The 24,513-nt window shown below is 38.7% G+C and overlaps 1 long non-coding RNA gene across 1 annotated transcript in view; it reads right to left on the bottom strand.

The window, feature by feature from the left end:
- The window catches only part of LOC310922796, a 410,148-nt gene extending 388,973 nt beyond the window's left edge, over positions 1-21,175 (bottom strand). The window contains exon 1 of the long non-coding RNA XR_014592490.1: positions 20,844-21,175. This is a non-coding gene — a long non-coding RNA (uncharacterized lncRNA). The remainder of the gene's footprint in view (positions 1-20,843) is intronic.
- Positions 21,176-24,513: the final 3,338 nt, after the last annotated feature.

Raw genomic sequence — 24,513 nt, 5'->3', positions numbered from 1 at the left:
TTGTGACTCTTTGGAAACTGTCAAAAAACCCATGAATGATGCAGCATGTTAATCTGCTTTAGCAAAATGTTGTTGTGTGCAACCCAGTGTATGTGGGGGGGAAGATAAATGAGAAAATGCATATAAATGTTGGAGAGAGGAGATCCCACAGAAAGATATAAGGAAGAACAGAGGGGAGGAGGTGTGTGGGAGTGGATCGAGGGCTGGAATGTGAATGAATAGCAGCTCAAAACCAATCCAAGATGGGGAAAAGTAAAAATGAAACAAAGTACAAAGAAAATAAGAGAAGGATGGCATAGTAGTTATTCACTAAATGTCCATTTTGCTGTTTTAAGTTAAAAACAGAGACAGGTTGGTTCCAGTGTTTTATCTAAAATATCAAATATTCCCCTTGAATGAGAAATGTCACACTTGAGCTTGTGCTGCCAATCTTTACATTTTCCCTTGTGCCATTTTGATGGTGACAGATTAACAGCACCTTAATACAAACACCTCATTGTATTTTCTTCTAGAAGCCCAAACACAAAAGAGTTTCTTTCAGCAATTTTCTGTCTGTGCAAAAGCTGCTGGTGCTTCCTCACAGCAAGGTACTGAAGTTTACAGGAAACTGTTACTTATAAAGAGGAATAAAGAGAGCTCTGAGGTATTTCTGTGGTGATTTCTCAGGTATGGGCTAAACATACTTAATGCTCCAGAAAACAAGCACAGAGGCTGGTTCTTTGTAGATATGGTTTTCATTTTTCAAAATAGAGAAAAAGTATTTTTTGTTTGGCGTGGGTGTTTTTTTTTTTTTTTTTTTTTTTTTTTTTTTTTTTTGTTTTTTGTTTTTTGTTTTTAATTTCACCTCCTCACTGCCCCATTCAGGTCACAGAAGTGACCTGAAAACATGTCTGTGGTGAGTGAAATGTTTTACTGGGTGGAAGGTCTCCAGGATTCCAACCCATAATTAGTGAGAAAGTTCATTTTTTTCCTTTTTTTTGTTTCCTACAATCTATTCTGCCTGTTTTTCTGGGAGTTAATTTCTTCTGTAAGCAATCAAGAATGTTTAATTTTGATGAAATACATTACTCCAGCTGTAAAAATGTATTGTGCTCTCACTGCACATCGTGGTTCAAGAGACAATTATGTTTCATTTGGTTCATTCTTTTTATCACAATAGACTTTGATGTGCGCAAGAGTAGAATACTCGATAGCTGAGCAGCCATAGGATACTGGATTGATCCAGATCAATTGGTAATGCTTTTCCTGTTAATTCAGGAATCTTGCTGGGCTCACTATAAATGTTCCTGTAGAAAGAATTTCCTTCCTTCGGCTCTATGTGAAGTTAGGTAACATTTCAATTTGCACTTGGCACAGCTTCTGACTTGATGAGGATTCCTTACACATCCCAGTTTTTCTGTACATTGCTATAATTAAGGCAGTTCTGATTATAAAACTGGGATCCATATTGAAATGGTATCCAGATTTTTAGATTTCCTGGAACCACAGCAAGTCCATATCCAGCTAAAATAAGCTCAAGTTGAACAGCCAGCCTGGAGAAGCAGAGACAGTATTTTCAAAGATTAATCTAAGATATTCAAGATGGTTTTGTACTTCTCATGTTTGGCCAGTGTGACCTTTCCAGTGATTTGTAAGGATCCCTTTTGGCTTTGAATCTGAGGCAGTGGCAGCTTTGTGAAGCAGGAGAGGGAGGACACAAAACTTGGAGCCTCTGAAGATGCAGTCGCTCTCTCTTACCCACTGCTCACTGGACTGCTCACTCTGCTGGCTTCTCCACAGCTCCTTGAGTTTCTGTTCCCTGCTGAGTTACATAATGAACGTTCTCTGAACTCCCACACTTTCCACATGCCTTCCCACACGGCCTCTTTCTTCTGCTAAAAAAGGATGGAAGAACTCTAAGTCCCTTGTGAAAGATCTTTGCACAATGCTGCTGCATCACATCTTGAAATAGGAACAAATCTTTCAAATTCTCTTAAAAAAACCCAAATAATAATAATAAAATTTTAAAAAGAGGCAAAAAACCCCAAACAAACAAACAAGGGGGGAAAAAAACCCCAAACCACAAACCCAAAAAGCAAAGAAACAAACAAAAAAATCCAGCCCAAAATCGAACTGCAAAATACATACACAAAAAACTCTCCCACCCTCCAAAAACCGAACAAGATATTGCAGAATGGTAAAACCACACTGAATAATCTCTTAATTCTTGCAGCACCATACAAAAGAAAGCTTGTAGGTTGGGTTAACTGCCGTTCTGATACGAGGATCTGTGACATGGTTCCCATAGCTACCAAAGGTAACAGCTCATGCTGCCCAAGCAGTGCAGATACTTGCTAGTCAGGAAAATGTGTGAAAATTAATTTCTCCAGTCAATCTAATAGTGAAAGCAGGGCCATTTTGGATGCCTCTGCTTATTCCTCTCTGCATGGTTTGCAGCTAGGCCTGAATGGAGAAGCTGAAGCCCATTTGCAAGAGCCTTTATGTCCAGATTCCAGTAGTTTTCATTTTGAAAATTGCCTTGGTCTTCTGAAGACTTCAACATCTTTATATTGCCGGGAATCAAGGCACAGCAGTCTGACAGGAATGCATTTTATCAGTGATTCTAAATATACTTAGAAAACCAGTGCAAATTCACATTTGAACTGACTCTCAAAGTGTGAAAGCTTATTAGAGCATGATTAAAGTGTAACAGGACCTTGCCAGACTAGAGTTGGAACCTGTAACCTTTATTTGATGGATATTAATTTGCCAGGTGTTATCAAAGTCTTTGGTGTCATAAGCATCGTTTTCTTTCATCATTTTTCCAAATACAGGAAACAATAACAGGATCTGGTTTTGTAGGGATGTTCTGGGGAAAACTGATATGTTAGAGAAATGGAAGTTGGAAAGCAACCCATAAGGATACTTGCAGACTCTCTTACTCTTTGAGCCCAAGAACTTTTTGTGGATTTTGGGAGTTACAGTTGCCATTTTTCAAACTGAATTCCCTCTGTTTTTCCCCTTGCTAGCTCTGAAAACCTTTAGGAAAAGTTCTTTATGTTTTGATCCTGTTTTCAAGGTATTTTGAGGGGCTTCACATAGATTCTACTGTTCTACTGCTTAAAACTTTCCAAATGTTCACCCTATGTTGACTTATTTTTTTTAATTAAAGTTTTCATTAAGTCTGTCACATTTGACAGCTGAATGTGTGTAGAGAAAACAAGGCCTTTAAATCACCCAGAACACGCTTCTTTACAAACTGTTTTATTTTCTAGCTTATGTACCATATGCAAAAAAATAGCTGCAACATCTTATTCCCTCCTTCATAGTCAGGCAAGGATTGCATCTCTATGATTTTCTTGCAAGTGATTAACATACATGACACTTGGATTTTGTTCTTGGGCATCCTTTAATTCTGGTTGTCACTGTTGCCCTTTTTTTAGTACTTCAAGGAGTTTTAGCTGTGGACTGTTTTTCTTGTTTTGTTTTGGTTTTGTTCATTAGGGCCTATTTTTTTCATCGAGAGTTGAGAAGCTGCTGTTCATTGTTTAGAACAGTGCAGGGAGTTAAAAAGTGCAGTGACTGAGTCACCCCCTGGCTACAGCTTAACGAGTTTACTCCAAACCAGAGTCCAATTATCCCCTGTGTTTGTTATCAGCTACAATGAGTTGGTGATAAGGAAAGTATGGCCCGGAGGGGAGGGACTGCTGATGTGCTGTGGTTTTTTCCCAGCTGGCAGCTCAGCTCCACACAGCTGATCACTGGTGGGATGGGGAGAGCATCTGAGGGGTAAAACTGAGAAAGCTCGTGGGCTGAGATAAAGGCAATTTACTAAGAAAAGCAAAAGCTGTCCTTGAGAGAAGAGAGAAACAAGGAAATCATTCCCTTCTTCCCACTGGCACCAGGTGTTCAGCAGTCCCAGCAGAGCAGGGCTCTATCACACTTGGCTGGTAGTAGGGAAGAGAAATGCCATCACTGTCCTCCCCTTCCTTCTTCCCCAGCTCCTCCTGCTGCCCGTGACACCCTTGGGTCACTCGGGGTCACCGGTCCTGGCTGTGTCCTCTCCAGCCCTTTGTGCCCCCCGAGCCCACCGAGGAGCAGAAAAGGCCTTGGCCCTCTGCAAGTGCTGATCACTGATAACAAAAACATCCCTGTGTTATCAACACTGCTTCCAGCACAAATCCAAAACACAGTCCTGTGCCAGTCAATGTGGAAAAAAGTTACCTTTATCTCAATATGCCATCATGGTTGATAGTAGAAGCATCAAAAAATATGTGAGGGATTTTTTTTTTTAATTTAAAGTTTAAGTTTTCCTCCAACCTAGGTTTGTGTGGGGTTGTGTTATTTTGTTTTGCTCAGATAAAAATCTGTGCTCCTGTGTCAAACAAAGACAAATTTTTGTACCAGTTGTAGGAGTCTTTCTATATAGATCTATTACTATCAAAAGCATGAAAACTATCTGGAAAAAAATTCATTTTGAGTCTTCATTGTGCTATTCATTTGTTTCCTTCCTAATTCACAGATGATCCAAAAGTTTTCCTAGGAATACACAGAATGTGATGGTCTTTTTATTCCCTGCTGGCTGCTTATTTTCTTGCAGTCAGAATCCTGATTTCACTTTAACACAAAGGACTTTTCTCTATTGCTTCAGGACACTGTCAGCCCTAGGAAATCAATGGTTTTATGGGCAGGCTGAATCCTGACTAGTGGGAGTAAAAAGCTCTCCCATCAATGACCACCAATCCAGCACCAGGCACTCTGCTTGGCCAAGGTGCTTCATTTTCCTACTCCTGGCTTTTTCCTGAACTACACTCCACTCTTTGCACACAAAATAGAGAAAGCTGCAGTAAGTAATAGGCAATTCCTAAACTTGTTAGCAGTGTCAGAAATTAAATTTCAGCCTATCATTTGTAGTAGGCACAGCTCTGTGTTCCAGCTTTATGGTCTGTTCTGCAGCTTCCTGAGGACAGCTGAAATTGCTGATGGGGTTACCTTGATCTCTTGTAGCATTGAGCTCCTTGTGCTGCCAGAACTTCCTGTATCCCACTCACACCAGTGACCTCCTGCCTCACACTCAGATGAAGCAGATTCTGTGAAATCAGCGTGGGCTCATCATCTGCTCAGGTTAAACCACGTATGGGGGCCGGATTGGCATGGAAAGTGGAGCAAAGCTGATCTGCTCATCGCCTCAAGTCTTCCAGTACTTCAGCATCACTCTGGATCAGGGTTGTTGCCAGTGAACATGGAGCTCAAACAGTGGAGCTTTTGCAGGAGCTAAAACCACAGCCAGAGAGGAGCACAGCCCTGCTGAGTGTCTCCCTCTGCCAAACAAGATATTTTAGTCACTCTCTTGTCTCATTATCTCAGAAAACTCCTTGTACTGAGTGATGTAACCAATCTAGACTAAATCTGTAGTGCTGAGATCTTGTTCCTCAGCACCAGTCTTATGTCTTCAGTCTCAGAGAGCAGCACACTGTTATTGGAGCTGCTCTGTAAGGTAACAGCAATTCTGTACCTGTTTAAAATTACTGGAAAAAGGAGAAGGAAATATGCTAATGCTTGTGCTGACCACTTTTGTTGCAATAAAAGGGAGTTGAGAACATTCGCACATGGAAGTGCTGATAATTTTGTTGAAACAGAACCTACAGTGGTATGAAATAATAGATTTTGAGAGTGTCTGGAAGGAAGGACAAATAAGAAAGGGAAGTTTTTAAAACCCAGACATACATTAGGAGTGTGAGGTGGTGTGAGTTTGCAAGGGCCCTGGTAGCATTGCCTGTGCTAGTTCCTCTGGGGTTTTGAAGGAATAAAAAGTGAACACTTCAAAATGTCCCTTTCTCTCTCTAGGTTTACTATCAAGCCTTTAAAGGCTCTTCACATAGTGCTGTGACTGGTGTTGTGCTGTACCCGTGTAATGGACTACATCAGAAAAATAAATAGATATATTTTTAATTTTTAGGTTAATATTTTTCCCTTTTTTCCTCTTCACAGTTGTGCTACCTTATGTACCCTCCATGACTAAATGTTACAGAAATACTGCCTCTTTTCATGCCTTTCTCATGTGTCAGTAAAAACCACTGAATGAATGGTACTGTGAAGTTGTGGCAAAATACAATAAAGCAGTCAGTATCATGATAGAAATTTTCATCTCTCTGCTTAACTAATCCATTTCACGCTGAGAAATAGTTTTCCCTTAGTCCATGAACACTTCATGGGGTTTTTAACCTACTTTCAGGAACTACTTCAGATGGAGGACTGGCTTAGCTTGTCCTAAGCTTGTAGCAATACACATTGCTGTGTATTTTGGGAAGGGAGGTTGGGAGTTGTGCTCTGCTCCCAGGCCAGTGCTAAAAGCTCCTGAGGTCAGACAAAACATAAGCCCATGGGGTCTTGTGGTCTCTTTGCCCACTCCAACACAGTGGCAGCAGTTGTCCCCAGATAATTTTGCTCTCTGTCTAGCTGATACTCTGATGTTAATGACTGGAGAGGCCTAAAGATATTTAATGATGCAAGGCTTTGAGGTTGTTGTGCTTCCTCCCTGTCACAGTTGCAAAGCTCTCCATCACAAAGATGAAAGGTGAGGAATCAATGCCAAATGTATAGTTAATAAATTGATAAATACTTAATACTACATACAGTTTACAGAAGTAATCATAAATTTTATTATGGACTGTCAGGCCACAATATCAAGAAAAAACAGGCTGTTTCTTTTACTCTTGCCCTGCTGAAATCATTTATGGGTATCTTATGTGGAATCTGATTGGTCTTTTTGTCTGTCCCAAAGCATATTGTTAAATTTGATACATTCTAGGGGAGAACAGAAATGGAAACAAAACTGAAATATGAGGGGCACTGAACCTTCCCGAGAGGAAATTGTGCAGCTACATTTAGGGAGGCTTTTAAATACTCTGTATTCTGTAGTCATGCCTTTAATGGCAAATTAAGGCTTTTTGATAATCTTTTTTTTTTTTCTTTTGATTGTTGCCTTTTGAAAAGCTTCTGACTTAACACTTGAACCTCTAAGCTGGGCGCACTAAAACCTTGGCCACTTACTTGCAAAACAAGCTTCAGGGTTGAGGCATCAACCTAAATGAAGTGGGAGCTTCAATCCCTCCTTTCAAAGATGGAGTCAGAATGTTAGCCCACAATAGGGACTCCTTCCCTGTGCCAAAGGAATTCTGCTGGTTTTGTTTTTTGGGTTTCCTTATGACAGACTGTCAGGACAGTTCTCAGTGCTCTGCCTTCCCTAAAGGATCCCAGGAGCATCCCCAGGTAACTGAGCTGTTGCACAGCTCACAGTCAGCCTTGCTCTGTGCTGATTACTTATTGCTATGCTTCAACTCAACCAGCAGTTTCATCAGACTTTAGTGCTACCTGTAGGAGAGAAAATTGGATTTATTATTTTCTGCACAAATACAATGTCATCAGCTGTTACCTGCATGAACTCTCAGACTGATTTTCTTTCACTGTCAACACTTTGTGTCTTTCTAAGTCCTGTCTGAGTTATGCCAGTAGTTTGAAAGCACCAGGAGAACAGGTAGCTTGAGTAGGAGTGCTAAAATTGAATAAATAAGACTAAGACCATTCTGGATTAATAATTCAGGAGAGACAGTGATGTTTGTTAGGAATCTTTAGTATGTCCAAATTGCTAGTTTTAGAAATATCATGCTATTCTAGTCAGGTACTTTAAAACTTAAACCACTTTACTCACCGTGCTCTGGAAATTTTAACAATCCCTGAAAGATCCTCCTGCCTGCTGACATTGATCCCATGATAGAATTCCAACTTTTCTTTTTTTTCCCCCTCAACACTTCATATGGAAGTTATGAAGTCATTTAACAAGTAATTGATTAAAGAAATGTCAGGTTTTACGTGCATTGTCAGCTGATTTCAGATGTACCAGCAATATCTATCAAAGGTGATAGTGGAAGGAAAAGATATTTTGTTAGAGACAAGTGTTCTGTGGTGAGAGGATGTACTGCTTAAATTGCAGTGTCTCTTTTAGACTCCATAGGCTGTAGGAGAGACTCCAATTTTACAAACTCTGTGGTGCAGCTGAACTTTGATATAACAAAGCTGTTACAACTTTCTTAACGCTAGACAGAAAAAAAGAGAGTGGTTCTTTTGCACAGCATAATGGTCTGCTGGTGACTTTCTTTTTTTGTTGTTGTTGTTTTTTTAATGGAGATCTTGGAGTAAGCAAAAACAATTTTTGTCTCCAGTAGCTATCTGAGCACTTGCAGGAAAACTTATCTTGTAGTTATACATAAACACTATTTTAAAAACTGCATTAGCCTTACAAGAGAAAATAGCATTTGTAATTGTTATCTCTTACAGAGCATATGGAGAAACACAGCATCTTGCAGGATTATTGTTACATAGTCCATAAATGTGAATTTCTCTGTGATCTTTTGAACACAGACTGTTACAGAAGTGTCAAAGGTGCTGCTGCTCGATAGCTTTTCCCAGCAGATTAATGTATCCTGGCTGCACTTCAGCCCCAGCACTTTCTAATAGCTCAGTGCATCTGTGTGTGCATAATTCCTCCTCACTAGGGGCAGGTACCAGTGCACAAGTCTCTGCTTTCAGATCGTCTAGGAGCAAAAATCTCCAGCCCAAACGCCACTGTCACTCAGGAGTGGTGGCAGCTGAGCAGCAGCAGTGTGATGAAGCACGGGGAGTGACTGGAGGATGCTGATGACACCTCCCTCCCCTGGCAGTGTCTTTGGGGGCTGCTGCCTGTCACTGATGAAGATTCCTGTCCCTGCTGGGTGCTGGTGAGGGACATCCCAGCCCCTGAGCAGTCCCAGCTCTCAGTTTGGCTCCTGGAGCTGTACCTGCCTGTGTTGGAGGGACCAGGCTCCTACCCCAGAGAGCATGGAGCAGATCCTTGACTGCAGCTCTTGTGAACTCCTCCAAGATTTGCCAGAATCTCAGCCTACAAGTATTTTTTTCCCCCCTCCCATCTGGGTTCCGTAAGGAGTTTATCTTGTCTGTTCTTCCTTTTTTATGCTGCGTGCCCTTGAGAGCAGAGTGAGAAGTGCTGTCGCCCAGTGTAACCTCAGTTCTTGTTTTATATCCTCATCAGATGGACAAAGCAGGATCCAGGGCTTGTTTGGGGGCTTGGGCAAAGCAGGAAATTGTCACTTTGAGTGAGCACCACTCCTATTGTCTCCAGATGGAATTTTCTGACCAACTTTAAGAAAATCTGTGTTTTCCCCAGCTCTGGCTTTCTGACTATTCTGTAGTTGGTGACACTGTGTCTGTCCTGGCAGATCCACCACCAATAGGAGTGGGGCCTGTGGATGTGGAGTGTTCTTATAGGATGTATGTTCATTGGAGTGTTCCTTATAGATGTTTCCTCAGGCATTTCTAAGGGAGGAGGAGTAAGAAACACATTCTTTCACTAATTTCCCCTGCTGCTCTCTGGATTTTGACCCTAATACAATCCATCTCTGCGCAGATATTTGAATGTCAGTTTCTAGCCAAGATTGTCATGGCATTTACATCTGGAACTTGGAGCTGAGCTTTGAAAGTCTGTCAAGTTTTATGAACCAGCTTTGCAGACCTGTGAAGTTTTTCTTGGCTAACATGCATTTTCTTCCATGTGAGAGAGAGGGGGCTGCCTCCTGCAGTCTTTTTTTTTTTTTCTTCTCAGCTGAGATTGAGGAACTGAGTAAATGACAGATTTCAAAGTGATTTTTAAAGACCTTATTTCTTTACATTCATTCTGTTTTGGATTTCATGTAGAGATAATTCTCTCTCAACTTTGCAATGCCTGTGTTAGGAAGTTGCTGTAAAGGAATTCTGTACGAAAAGTCTAAAGAAGTCTCAAAGGAGTAATAAGGTGAAAGAGCCCATTTTAGAGAGATCATTGTGTATAAGAAGATTTTACTTTTTTCTGCAAACATTCTCAACTTCTGCTAATATTTTAATGGGGAAGTACTAGGGAAAAATGATGACAAATAGAAGGAGACTTGAATGCCTTAGTATTTAATAAAACAGCAGAAATCTCTGAAGATCTAAATCTCTGCCTAAGGAAGACCTAATCCAAATAATTTATTAAAGTTAGGTCTCATTATTGCTTCTTCCTTTATTGCTCATGATAAATTATTTGCCTTATAAGAAGGCATTGGTGGAATTTCTTACTACTAAATTAAGCAAAACTTATTAAAAAAGGCCCTTTCCCCATGCTTCTGCTGTTTAACAATATATGTCTTTATCAATAATCAAAAGTTTTCCTTGAGATTTGTGCTGTATATTAATTCTTGCAAATTTCAGAAAAAATGAGAAGTACAAAATAACTGTTTAGCAGAGCATGAAGAGTTTATTATTTCATTGAATAATTTTATTAGACGCTGTAGTGTTTCCTGCACATATTGTGTATATGCTTCTTCAAATCAGCCTCAACCTTAAAAATTCCAATGTTCCCAATTTTCCATTTTGGTTTTGATTTGAGTTTGCATTTTAAAATCCCTATTCTACTTGCCTGCTCTAAAACTTAGTGTTTAAAGTGCAATGTATTTCAATGTAGGATATTTTAGCCTGAAATTTCATTTAACAATTAGCATTCTCTAATGCTATTTTCTAACTGCAGGAGCCAGGCAGTCAGCCTGTCTGACTTGCAGCGACAATTTTCAAGACTAATGAAGCCAATTATAATATCAGTGTAAAACAAATTTAAAGCAAAAAGTCTCTAGATCCTATATGAAAGTTAATAAGCATTGATTATATTTTACCTTTTTTTTGTTGTTTTAGTTATCCATGTGCGTTTCTGTTTGTGAACTGTGATTTTTTTTATTGTTTTTTGCTGGTTCCCACTGTAGAAATAGGCTAAATAATGCTTTGGCATTCAGTTTAAAAAGGAACATCATCCCAAATGTTTTTTCTGTCAATGACCAGACCATGTTGGCTGCAGAGACATATCCTATCAAGGGTTATTAGAATTTTTAAAGGAAATTTTAAAGTTAAAAAAAAAAAAAAAAAAAAAAAGGAAGTAATAAAACCCAGCAAGGGTATTCTTTAACAAAGTGAATCATGAGGCAGATTAAGTTGCTAGATTAAGGAATATGAAATAAATTTTAATTTACACTAAGAAATTCTAAGAGGTTTTACAACAGAGAGCATTTTAACCCTAACAAATAACACTGATTCATGCCAGCTCAGGAAAATAAGGAGATCAAATCCCCTGAGTATTTCAAAGTGCGATTTTTCAAGCAGGAATAGATTAAGTGTGATGTTAGAAATCGGAGTGCAAATGCACTTGTGTTACCATTAATGCTCCCTGGGTTTTATTCAGCCATCAGGAGCCCTTTGCTCCCTTCTGCTGTGGGGATATTGAAATGCCAGATGTGGTGGAAAAGGAATAAATGGTAAAGTCACTATTCAAGTTCACAGCACCTCTGTCTTGATTTTATTTCGTTTGGTCACTGTGGGATTTCAAGACAGAACAGACAGATTGAAGAAACAGCTATGGTGTAAATGCTTCCTGCAAAAACCTGGGCTATTCAGTTTTTGTAACTGCTTTTCACGGGTCTTATCTAATGCCATTTAACCTCAGTCAAAACAAATGTTTCAAAAAACAGCAGTGAGTGATTCCACCATGATACCTGAGTGTTTCAGTGTTTGCTAAAACACCACCACAGTACCCGGGATGTGCTGCAGCTTTCTCTATGGAATAGCAAAAGTTTAAGTGCAATGAAATTTGCCTTATGTTAATTATGCAAAGTTCTGATTTTGGTCACTGTGCGTACAGAAATCAAATACCCCAAATTCTCAATTCAGTTTTGTTTCAGTGCTGAATACATAATTGTTTTGGTCATAACATTCATATCTCCTAGATTTTATCATTCTCCAACATTTGCTATAAATTAATAGTGATGGGTTTTGACATTCTTATCTGATGAGTGTTTCAGAGGAGGACCTACCTAGAAATAGGAGCTCTAGTCCCTTTATTTGCATGCAGTTCCTTAATGGACGAAACCAGTCTTGTGTTCACACTCATTACCACAGAAATTAACAGAAAACTTTGAGGTGAAGTACAAACTTTGTAAAAACACAAAGGGAAGCTGGCAGCACTGCAGTAAGAATTCTCTAAAAGGCAAATCCCTTTTTCTGTATGTGCACCTTAAATAACATTGAAATATCTAAGAAGAAGATGAGGCCATTCTAGCACAACAGCAGCTTCCCATCTGAGTTGAAACTGCAAATGGAAAATAATCCCTAGGTTGTTTCCAGCAGTTTTTTGAGCTTGCTTTTGTCTCAGAAATCCCAACATATTGTTAGTGTGTCCTGTGTTTCACCTCAAATGATAAGGCTGCCTGTACAGAAAATACTTTGTCTCTACAGAATTCCAGAAGTAGCTCTCAAAAAGTGTCTTTCCTCCATTTGTGACGTTTTAGATAATTCGCTGGGTTTGATCAAGAGAAAAGACATTGGTGAGACTACTGGTAAATACCTGTTACGTTTCTCAATTGAACGTAGGAAGATTGACAATCTGTGTGGTCAAAATGTAAAAAAAACCCCATCCACAAAAACAATACGGTTGCTTTTGCCTTTTTTATTACTTTATGTTTTTGCTAAATGCAGCAAAAAAATCATGTCTGCATTAATCTGCAAATAGTATTAAAGCATCCATGTCAAATTTAGAGCTAAAACCATCTCAGACTGATCGGGTGAGAAAGAGACCAAAGGGAATATTCCATTTCTTGTGCACAAATTTTGAGAGAAATTTGCACAGAGGATGCTCCAGAATCATCATGGAGGTAATACTGGATTTAGGGCTAGATTTGGCCAGGTATTCTGCCAGGAAAAGCAGCAAGTGGGTTTACTAAAATACATTCACCATGTTAGTTTTTACTTTAGCCAATATATGAAGGATTTTCATATATATTTTTTTGCTTATTTTGCATTAATAGTTATTACTGAAAAGTTACATCAGTCTGTGGAAATGTTGCTCTTTGTGTGTGAAATGAAAGCCTGGGAGCTCCACAGAGATCAGAGCCCCACTTTGCCCAGGAGAGCAGCTTTGTGATTTCCTCTTTGTCCGGACAGTGTGTGACAGTGGCAAGGGACTGAAACCTCCAAATGGCTTCCTGGAAATGCCACTTGCATCAGCATTTGCTATGTTTTTCTATGTTTTTTTTTTTTTAATCAAAAATACACTTCAAAAGGCTCAGTTTAGTAATCTGTCTGTGTGGCTGAAGAAAATATGATTAACAGTGTAAGTAAGCAAATCCAAACTAATTCCATTTTAGCTGGCATTAGTAAATATGTGATAATTGAGCAGTGGGAACTCCAGTGACCCGTGTACAAATCCAGAGCCTCTGATGTGTTGTGCAGGCTGTGCTCACTTTGGACTGCTGTCTCCTCACTGCACATGTTGCTTCTCTTTAAATTATGGTTGTAGAATATTACTGTTTCAGAGGAAATTACAATAAACTCTGTCATGCAAGAAAATAATGGTAATTAAAGACAGCTCTGGAATAATAATTAGTAGAAGTGTTAGAAGAAAATAAAAATCTAACCAGTAGTTAGATGATCTAACTAAATTTAGTTAAATTTAAATGTAATTTGATCTGTTTATGGAAAATTTAAAGAATATGATGGATTTTTTAACAGTCCTGGCCTGTTGCTCCAGGGAGTCCTTTTTCACTGGTAGATTTTTTGTCCTATAATCCACTGGTCAGGTCTAAAGCAATGTTATTGAGGGGAAAAATTGTTATACAGTACCATGGATTTCAGCTGTGTACAGGTTATTCAGGAATAAGACATGATTAGAAATAAAATAGAGATGCTTCAAGAGGCCTTCAAACAAGAAGGGGGGAAGAGATGTTTTCATTAACAAGACAGAGCACAAAAAATCTGCAGTGTGACACAGGGATGAAAATGATAACTTGTGAAATGTTAAGTACAGCCCATCACTGATCTCCTTGAACTCTGTTCTCAGGAGCCCAGCTTGGCAAAATAGGCCTGAGCTCAGAATTAAAGCTAAACCTTCCCTGCCCCTTGTGCTTGGCACATTAAGACTAAAGCTTGGAGTGAGTTAAAATGCAGCAGATCTGGCTGATGAAATCATCTCCCACATGATGGAGTGGGTGGGATTACAAAGCCTGTGCACTAATTTTTTGGCACTTGAAGTGAAGATGGATATTGCTGTTAACAGAGGGATTTTGTGAGTAGCAGGGGATCTTTTTATTGACTTATGTGAAATAAAGATAATTCTAAAGGTATTAAGGGCATCCTGCCCCTTCTCTAACCCTAGGATATGGTGATTAACAGAAACTTCCATTGATGGATGAACTTGCTGTGTGCAGGAGTTCTCTTGAAGTCAGGCACCACCAGGCTGCAGTCTGAGATAATTGAAGTTTTTAGGATTTTTCCACACGTGTTATGCTTGCTGTAAATGTGCTTTGGATTGTCTCCTTACTCTATGATAAGCACTATGGAAATGCAGTATGCCTATCTTTTTGAATGCTCCAAATCTCTTCTGTGATTTGTACCAATGGTCTTAAACAGATCTGAGTGTTCTGCAATGTGTGGGAAGTAACTTTCCTTCTGGAACTCATAATCAAATAATTTGGAAAAAAATATTCTTCCTATTTCTGCTTTATAACAAATTCCTATTAGACGTCAGGTCTCACTCTGCAGATGAAAACAATGCACTCATAATGCAGCTAAGAAAAATAAAGTGTGTTGGATTTCACTATCCATCTCCAGAGTAACTTAAACTTGCTGTTTGCAGTAAAGCTTAGTTTTTTAATGGCTTTTGTTTTGGTTGGAAGCCCACAGTACACTGTGGTGCTCCTGAGATTGCTTTCTAGAACAAGGCAAAATACAGTTATGTTGGTAATTAATTTAAAGTGTTTTTTTGTGTGCTTTGTATTTAGAACTTTTTTTTTTTTTTTTTTTTTTTTTTTTTTTTTTTTTTTCTTTTTTTTTTAAGAAAGTGCCTTTAGATTATGGAAAAATATTCTTCTTTGCATGGACGAAATCTCATTTGACAGAATGGAAATCTGGTCAAAACCCAGTTTTCTCATAATATCTGCCAAGTCCTTATACCTTATTAGTTTAAAATATGGCAGCGTGATGAGCCTGGAGAACACGGATGTCATTTTACTGCATGGATGGCACCAGCTATAAACTGGAATTCACTTCCATACTAAATACCAGGATCATAAGCAGTATTCTTAACACATGCACACAAACACCAAGAATATAAGGGAGAGAAGAAAAAGATCATTAAGGTTACTCCACAAGTATCCAGGTCTTTTAAAAATTCTTCCATATTATATCTATTACAATTAAGTTGAACTTCAAAGAAGTTTTAAATAATTTGGCTATGGGTCATTAAGTTACCAATGTCACTGTGTTCTTGCTATCTCATTTACCTTAATTAGAGTGCACTTTTATAAACGATGGTAACATTGTGTAACAAGCTGGATTTGATAGCCCCTGCCAAATGCTGGCTTTAAGATGGTTTTATTTTTGCTGGCTGTATCCTTGCAGAATAATAATCTTTATCAAGTTGTTCTTATAACAAGCTCATCATTGCTTTGGGATTTCATTTATGAGAGATATGTACTACATAAATGTTTATACAGGAAGGAAATGAATGGATTTGGGTACCTGAAGGGTGTAGATTGGAGATGAAAATGAAGCTGGTACTATGGCGGATGTCTAAATTTTTTCCCTTGGGAGAAATTCTCCATTTTTTCTAAAGGAAATTTTTGTCAGAAGAAATCTGTTATGAGTAGAGCCACTTAAAACTAAATGACTGTTATTCTCCCCTTCCTCATGATTGGAATGGATATATGTGGATGAGTTTTTAGGATGGCTAGACAAGGTGTCCCTTTTTAATCGAGGTCTTTTCCAAACATTGGAATGATGAGAAAAGTATTTTGGGATATCAGTTACTCTTTTCATTTGTGGATATTACGTTTATCAAGGTAGAGCACAGGTCAATGCTGTAATTGCTACAACTTTCACACTAGAACTACTTTTTTTTTTTTTTTTTTTTTTTTTTTTTTCTAAAACCATCCTTTTATTTCACTGGGGACCTTTTCCAGACAGCTGCTGTTCAGATTGCAAAGCTCTCCCTGAAAGGTGATCTAAATTGAATAATTCAATTCCTTGGTGCCAGTTACATATAAAAGAAACAAATAATCAATTATTTGATTTCTTATGTTTTCACCTTTTTGTTCTGTCTGTACAAAATTGCTGTACTTGTTTTTTTTTTTTTTTTAATATTCCTGTGCCACTACCAGTGCCTTTTATATGGGGACACTTGAGTTATTGAGTTATAGGGTTTACTTGGGGACTGAAGTTTTACCATGAAAGATTGAGGCTGCCATTAAAATAAAACTGTTGCTCACTGTCACTTGGAAAACCACTTAGTAGTAGTTTACATTATGTTGCATGAAATCCATGAGAAAAGGTTTCAAACCAAAATAAAAAGGCAAAAACAACAGCTGCATCTCTCTGCCTTGACAAAGTGGCAGATGGTAATTGTGGCAATGCTGCTTTGTACATTCAAAGCAAACAAACACTTTTGTACATATGCGGAGAAAATTTATGTTCTTACCTGTGACAGAATGAGAAAAGGAATGTCTCTGTTTTGGGCACTGCTCTCTCTTTGTCTGGCACTATCCCTCAGTGTGTGGCAGGAGAGGTCGTGGGTTCTGGTGGGATGTGATGGGAAATGAGGTGTGAATGCTGATCCTTGGCTCCCTCCCATTTCTGCTGAAATAATCATACATGCCATCAATAAATCTGTCTAATAGTTGTACTACTCCGCTGAAGAGGGGAAAAAAACACCAAAGAGGAAACTGTGCTTTCTTTTTTTCTATTGATACTAGTCTCAGGGATATCAAATCCCTTTTGCTTTTACATCCCTCTGTAGCTCACCTAAGTCTTGTATGCATTTGGAGGAAAATATGTTTGTTAAAACTGACACCTGAAACTGAAATCAAGCCTATCTTTTAGAACTTTGTAGTGTTGGAAGCCCCATAAGGACATAATAAATTAAGAGATATGTAAAGTCACAGAAGAAGGGATGAAAATATTTCCTTTCTCAATTCCTGAATCTCTTTCTGGTTGACTTCTACCTTTAACTACCATTGATGGTAGTTAGGTGGAAAAACATCACAGCAAACATGTGTGTGCATCTGTGCGTACATGCAGTTATCTAACAGGTTTTTTTGAACATTATATTTTACTTGGTGTTTCCCTAATATTTTATAATGCTGTAGATTTGGATTTTATTTTTGTGCTCCTCTGATGGATGAGTGATGACAAGGTAGACCTGGAAGCACAATTGTTTGATCTAATGAACAGGTAGTTTTCATGTAATGTATTCAGAGATTTCAGCCCCTCTGTGTAGGTATGCAATATCACGTTAGTTGTACATTTACTAGCATCCAGCACAGAAGATAAAATTACACACCACTCAGTTTTTACAGAAATAAGATTAGATATCTACAAATCACCCTCTGGAGTGAATCAGGTTACTAGCACTGTCTGGCCAGAAATCCATGAGAGAAGGCAGCTGAAATCCAGCATGTCAATGGTACATTATTATGTTCAAATGTAAAGCCAGACAAAATATTAGATTCCACATTTTGCCTGTAGTATGGAGAGAGAACTTAACAAAATATGCCAACATCTATGTGCATGTGGTTTTATCAGATGAATAATTAAAGGAACTAGGAAATTATGCCTACCTTGCTGATCACCATTTCCACTTTTTCCCATCCCTTTGTTCCTTGTGACTTCCTGAGTGTGAACATGGTTTTGTCTGGGAGAAGTTTGAGGCCATGCAGGCTGCATTGAACAAAGTGAGGGAAGGGAAGCAGAGTTCAATAACTTCAGGAATGGTGCAGAATTCCCCTGAAATATCAGTCTAAGCTTATGCTGTAACGGAGAGAGAACTTTACATACTTGTTAAGCTAATTGAGAGCAGCTGTTTGCCAGTGACTATAGACACATATTCCTTCCATATCAGAAATTCTTTTACAAATTAAAGTCATGCTGTCAGTGGAATGAGTGTTTCCCTATTTACTGTACCTCATGTCCACTTGCCAGCATTCAGACTATTACTGGACCATTTAGTAGCTCTCTCAAAGCAGTTCTTTGCCTTGGCTATCCTCTAGTGTGTGCTTTAGCAAATCATCTCCAAGCAGAAACTGTAATATGCAACCCTAATGACATGAAAATCCAAATTAACTCTTTAGGAGAAAAATCTACTTCTAGGAGCTCAGATACTGCTGCTGTTCCTCTAAACTGGATGCACGCTGTCCAGGAATGTTCTAGACTATTTTCCACTAAAAAAAAAAAAAAAAAAGGTGTATTTCTACTTTAATTCTAGTTATTTTTTACGTGATACTTCTGTAGACACTTCATATCTACAATTTTAGTAGGTGGAATGACTTCGAAGGTTACTGGCAAATAAAATAGGATTGGTTTTTGTCTGTGATTGTCAGGAAAGACCACAAATCCAGGAAGTTGTCCCAGTTTTAGAGAAGTTACCTTCAGGTAAGAATTCAGACCTGGAATCCTTCAGGTTCAAGAAGACTGATTTTAGTTTTTAGAATTGCAATGGCTGTGGCAATCACCAGAAGAAAGAATGGGGAGTTTGCAGAAGCCAATGTAAAAATATCAGGAGAGTGAGGATGTGTCAGTGTTTGTGCTGACATGGACCGTCAATACTGTGCAATGACCTTAGACTTTAGAGGCTCCTTTAATTTCTCCATGGGGAGCATTTTACTGATTCATGCATGCTTTTAATTGCAATCTAATTTATCATTCGCTACAGGCCTTGAAATCATTTCATCACACCATGGCAAGGAATGGTTTCTACTTTAAATGAAATCTATGGTCGGCCAAACTGCTGATTTAACAACTGGTGCCAGGAATCTCAAGGGGTTTAAGATGAGGGCTGAGGGGCTCTTGTGTATGAAATGTTCCCACCCTGTCACTGGATGTCCCTCAAGGGTCTCTGTGAAGAGGGACAGTGATAACTGTAGCCCTTTAAAAACAAAACAAAACAAAAAACCTCCTGCCTGTGTATCCTGCTGTGCAAGACAGGAGAAAACATTTCCATAACCTTCTTCTGTTTTGTTGATAAAATGACACAATTCTTTTTCGGTGGCTGAGATGTGGTGACAAAAGGCATATTCTGCTGTGACACACTTTCCTTAGCACAGGCAGTGTGGCAGCTGTGCTGTGGAAGAGGGGAGTTCTCGTGCTCCAGGGAATGTTGTTTGGTTCAGCAGAGGAGGGATTGTGTCGCTCATCAGGATGTGTTCTCTCTCCTTCTGTTGGACTTGAGTAGCAAACAGACTAGAGCTGCTTAGAAAACTGCAATTCTGTAAATTGAAGCATATCTTATCCAAATTTTCCCACCAGATTCTTCTTGAATGACCATTCTGATGAAAATTTTCTTTTTGTAAGGAGGTCTTGGAAAAAAAGTTTCTTCTCATCTGATATTCAGGTGCTTTTTCATCCTTTTGCACAAATAGGGTAAAGCTTTGCCTGAGACACTGATGTTAAGGATTTATTCTGAGAAGAAGCGGTTGAGGTCACAACATTTTTAGACTTTGAGTAAGTGGCTTCCAAAAAAGGAAGCATTGCTCAATCAATAAACTAGTTCTGTATGCAAAGAATAAAATCCAAGCTAGCAAGTCTGTTTCCATCAAGTATGGAAAACACTGTGGAAAAGGTTACCTGATTAAAGTGTTTCCCCTTGCAGAGGTCTGAGTTGCTTGTGTAAATTTACTTTCATCAGGTCCAATGACAAACCAATAATTCATAATAAACATATTTTGAAATGGAAATGGAATATATTTCATTGAAAGGGCTGTGGGAGCCCAGGTCATCAATCACTTCTCCCACAATTCTAATTTTAAGCTGTCTGCCTAACAAGAAACATTATAGTGCAGTTGCATATTAAGCAGCGCTCAGGGAGGGGAAGAGGAATGTGCATTTCTGAAGTCCACTGAAGCTGTTCAGTTTGATTTCTGTTGCTTGGTTATTAGGATTGGCTCGTAGCAGTCAGGACCAGCTCCATGCCTTGCAAATTAAAAAAATAGCTCCCTAATAGCAATGCTAATATGTGTCTCTCCTGCACATGGAGTTTTGGAATGGGCTCAGGGAACATCAGTTTCTTACGTTACGTCACAGCAGAGTTGCTCTGACTTTTTAAATAATTGCTGCACAAGAGATAGATCACAGTTGGACTGTCTGGCTTATGAATTACTGTGTTGCGAAACTAATTCTGTTTAGCATTTGGTCCCAGCATGGGAAGCAAGAGTGACACAAGTGATCCATGCAGGGGCTGTGTCTTTTTTTACATTTTAAGAATAACTCCAGTATTATGAGATCATTAACTTTCAAGTCAAGGTTACAAAGTCTTTTCATAGCCTCTGCTTTGCAACATGTGAAATAGCTTTTCCTACTTTTTGTGCTGCATTTCCAGGAATATTTAGATTGGTTTACTTCTTTATTTTATTCCCCTTTTGTGTTACTAGTCTAATTCTTTATTTCAGGTAAAACTGTGTTTTCCTCTTGAGGAGGAAGAACATTCATTAAAACTAACTTTTATCTTGAGAGAAATTACCTTCCTATTTCTGTCTTCATAATCAAGAGATTATTGGATGTTCTTATTCTGAAGGGATTAAATCAGTCTCTGAATAATATTATGAAGTCTTCTCCTCAGCCTCCTCCTTGCATATTTTTCTCCAAGTACAATTAGGATCTTTTGAAGTGAGCCCTTCACTTCTTTTTTTTTCTCCAAACATGGGGAGCCTTGTGCTGTCACACTTTAGCACCACAGAAGGGAAGACAGCTGGAGAGACTATGTGCTTTACAATGGAAATGTGCTTTGTTTTTTTTTTTTTTGTTTTTTTTTTTTTTTTTTTTTTTTTTTTTTTTTTTTTTTTTTTGTTTTTTTTGTTTTTTTTGTTTTTTTTTTCTTCCTCTGATTGGGTTTTCTGCAGTCGTCCTTTTCCTGTCCCTTGTCTGATTTTAATAATGAGATTTAATAAGGATGCAAAATTTGTGGTAACAAAGATGGGCATTAATCATGTGTTTTCCATCTTCTAATAGCCTCAAATTAGGTCTGGGTAGCTATCTAGACCTAATTAATTATCTTATGGCTATCTAGTCTGTGATGTTGTTGGTGCTCTTTGACTTCTGCACAATGATAGGGTGTCATTAGACCAGCTTTGATCCAGCTCTGTTCGTGACATTCCTCATCCAGGGCCCATAAGCCTCTTTCTCCCAGCTGTAATCTTACTGAAAAAACCCCTGTGGACAATGTTTAACACTCCTGAGGTAGCTATAAACTATTCCTCAGAAAGAAATATCAATGAGATAAACATGTGTGTGCGTCAAACATTGAATGTGTACAATTTCACTTTTGCTTTTTACCTTTTTGAAGTGTAAACCTCCTGCCAGGATGAGGCAAGGTGCTGCCCAGCTGCTTTTAAAATTAAAGGGTTAAAATCCAAACAGGGAGCCATCAGAGGAGGTGGCAGTGGCTGTGCTGCCTTGGCACTGAAATGATGATCCTTCTGGCTGCTGTCCTGCTCCTCCTGGGCTGCCAAGCTCAACTTTGGGCTCCCTCTCTGCCTAAGGGGGGTTCCCCTGCCTTTTGTTACAAGCTCCAGCTGCTGAACACAGAATTTTCATTTTAATACAAATAGAAGATTTTTATGTACTTTCATTTTTAGAGATTATCACTTGAATATTTGCTCTCTTTATTTATGATTCATTTTCTTTGCATAGATTTTAGGGAAAGATTTTTTTTTTCCTAAGTCAACCAGCACATCACTGCAACTCATTTACCCTTCTAATAAAGCTGACCATAAAATCCTATCCATGAAGCAGCCAATGTTTGATGCAGCTAACATTTCTTAAAGATAAAATATCACCCTCCACAGTAAGATCTGAAGGATTTGTATGGAACTTTATAGCTTTATAAATAATGTTTTCTTCCTTTTTTTCATGACTGTTAGCTTCTTTCATTTGCTTTATGACTCTACTCCCATCATGAATGTAAAGTTAAACAAAGAAAACCAAAGTGGAAAATATCAAAAAGCCCATGTCTAGTTCAAAGTCTAATTAAAAATTATAGAAAAATCTACAAGGGAAAAGGGAACAGCTTTTGACCACATTTTGGAGGCTTAGTACTGTGAGTCCTTTTTCACTTATCAGTTCTTTTTGGTGTTGATCAAGTCTTAAGTTTTGCCCAATGAAAAAAATCCATCTAAATCCTTGCAAGCCTTCCAAAACAAAAGTGTGACACTAAGCCCTACTTTATCAGTGCCTTGAGGGTCTTTTCTCTCAAGCAATGGGGGAATTTTTTTTCTGCTTCTGCAAGAGTATTCTCATATACTTTGCCTGGTATTTCATCTTTGACAATGAGATGACAGCATGCATAACAACAACCTGAAAATTCCCTCTTATCCAAATCACACTGAAGTCAGTGGGAACCCAGATCTAAGGATTTGAACTGTGGTTCAATTAAGTCTCGGCATTTTTGGATAACTGTATAATTCTATTCGAAAGACAGTAGTAAATGTTTCTGCTGGTGGCAGGAGGCTGTGGGGAGATGAGGGACAAACTCTTTTCTCAGGTAACAAGTGATAAGTCAAGGGGAAATGGCCTCAAGTTGCACCAAGGGGAATTCAGATTGGATCTGAGGAAAAAGTTCTTCCTGGAGAGGGTTGTCAGTCCCTAGCACAGGCAGTCACCCACCCTGAAGTGTCCAAAAGATGTGTGGGTGTGGTTTGATGCTGGTTAACAACTGGACTTAATGGTCTTAAAAACCCTTTCCAACTCCAAAGATTGATTCCATGATTCTAAAAGTGCCAGCTTGCAGTGGTGGCCAAAAGGAGCTTAGGAAGTTCATTTTCTGATATGAAAAACTAGAAGGCAACTGCAAGGACTGGGAACTGTTTTTTGCCCTGGTCCCTGATATGAAAGTCTGCCTGCAGCTGTGTGTAGGACAACAGAAATCACTGTGCCATCTCCTTTCTGGGGAGCTCCCAAGGTCACAGTTCCCTCCCACAGAGTGCCTGTGATCTCCATGGAAGAAAGGGCTTCGCCATTAACCAGAGCATAAAATTGGAAGCAGAGGTTTTGAAGAGATTTGACAATGCAGGTGAGGCAGGACTAATAATTGGAGTTGGCTGTGGCAGAGGGGGGTTCCTCCCTTGCCTGTCCCCAGCAGTGTTGGAGGAGCTGACAGATGCACGGCTCCTGTGGCTGTTTGCAGCAATGACATCTTTGTACAGCTGGGAAAGGTGTCAGGCCATAAGCAATAGTTGACGGATGCCCATAAATCCAAGGCTGACTCGTGAGCTGATTGCAGTTACCCTGACTGTAATTCACCAGCAGTTGTCTCAGCTGTAGTTAGAAATATTCTGGTGAGCGCTGCAGTCTGCAACAGGGCCCTGTTTTGTTCCATCAGCAGAGAGGCTCAGAGCTTCATCTGCAAGAAGGTGAGATTCAAATAAATTTTCTCCCTTTCTAGAAGCTCTGCTTAAAAATTATCAGTCTCTCTGCAGAATTTTCAGAACAGCACTTCAAATTGGAATTAGTATTGCAGTGTCTACCTGCACTGCAATTTAGGCCTGAGCCAAAATACAATTCAGTGATTTGGTGCATTAGATTCTGGGAAAAGAAATTCAATTTCAGCTTTCTAAAATGAATTTTCCCCCTGTGAATAGTTCTTCCTATGTGGTTAGTAAACATATTTTGCGGAAGTGTTAACTTCCTTTTGTTGATTTTGTATGTTTAAATCTATTTACTAATCTAATATGAGACTGTTTATGGGTCTGGGGGAAGCAGATGAAACTATTTTGCCAGGACATGCACGTCTGTGAAAACTGTTTTACTAAAATTTTCAGGGAAGGGAGAAAAAGGTGGTTTTGTTTGTTTTGGTTTTTTAAGTTAACTTCAGTGTAATTTTAACTTTCTGTGTAATTTTAAGAAGGAACATGCAATTCTAAGAGAAAAAAAAAATTTAGTTGTTCTGAAAAATTTTCATTTATTTATATCCCCCCTGTCCTCATGGGTTCAGTAAAGACCAGTTTTGAAATTCTAGAATTATCTTTGTTCTTCATTTGTTTGTGAGATTTTTTGTATAGTCTTAGTGCCTCTACATTTGATTCTGGTATCATTTACAGATAGATGACAATGAATATACATTACATTAGACTAGTTTTTTAAGAATTTTTGAGGGTTTTTGACAGTGGCTTTAGCAGAATTTGACAATGGTCAATTCATCCGTTTGGTCTTAGCATTGCTTCAAATTTTCTTCCTTCCTTTTTTTTTTTTTTTTTTTTTTTTTTTTTTTTTTTTTTTTCCCGTGGTGGTTTTAGCATAGTCTGAGCAATAATCAGTCCACCCATTTGGATGTGCAGCATTTCAGCCCAGTATGTGGGAAATCCCAGTGATTTTGTGAAGGTTTCTCATGATGAGGGGAAGGTTTGGGAAGGTTTCTCTTTTGGGAAGATTTCTCATTTCTTCATG

Source organism: Zosterops lateralis (assembly GCF_965231275.1).
Source record: "Zosterops lateralis genome assembly, chromosome: Z".
NCBI classification, from domain to species: Eukaryota; Metazoa; Chordata; class Aves; order Passeriformes; family Zosteropidae; genus Zosterops; species Zosterops lateralis.
The sequence above is the reverse complement of the archived record's forward strand: the minus strand, read 5'-3'. Positions and strand labels throughout refer to the sequence as shown.